General features: G+C 50.2%; 1 non-coding gene across 1 annotated transcript; it reads right to left on the reverse strand.

The window, feature by feature from the left end:
* Positions 1-266: 266 nt before the first annotated feature.
* Positions 267-338, reverse strand: TRNAC-GCA (transfer RNA cysteine (anticodon GCA)). Its single transcript has one exon. It is a non-coding gene; the product is annotated as a tRNA-Cys (tRNA).
* Positions 339-632: the final 294 nt, after the last annotated feature.

Genomic DNA, 632 nt, shown 5'->3' on the forward strand with positions numbered 1-632 from the left:
TTGTACTGTTTTCTGGCTTCCTTTGCAACTGTTGAAAACTCATCCAGCAGTCAAAATACTGTCTTTTACAGGTGATCTCTGGCTACCTTCAAAGGACAGAGTCCTCATCCTCAGCCAGGAGACCAAGTACACCCTGGGGAGTGCGGGGACCAGAGGAGGGGTGTGTGGGTGTGTGTGATCTCTGCTTCTCCACCCTTTGCAGGAAAAAAAAATTCAGCAAGAGAGGAAATTGGAACTTCTTTACCACCCGTGGTGACTAAAATGCCAGGGGGCACCCAGATTTGAACTGGGGACCTCTTGATCTGCAGTCAAATGCTCTACCCCTGAGCTATACCCCCTGCTATGCCATCAGGTCCAATTAACACCCTTTCCCTTTGCAGCCACACGGATGTCCCTTCAGCAGGTTGGCTGAGTTGCCAGATCTGTTTACTGCTAACTCATCTCCCTGCCTGAGAAAAAGCAGTAGGTTGCTTTCATGCCCAACCCTGCAACTTCTTCTTCGTCCCTTCCGGGCCAGAGCAGTAACTTGGGAAGCATTCCCTGATGGCCAGAGGGATCTATCATAACATCTGTATTGTGGGTTTTGTGCTGAGCACCTGAACACAGAGAATCAAAATGCCCAGTGGCTGGCC

This window comes from Crocuta crocuta, unplaced genomic scaffold (assembly GCF_008692635.1).
Source record: "Crocuta crocuta isolate KB4526 unplaced genomic scaffold, BGI_CrCroc_1.0 scaffold128, whole genome shotgun sequence".
NCBI lineage: Eukaryota > Metazoa > Chordata > Mammalia > Carnivora > Hyaenidae > Crocuta > Crocuta crocuta.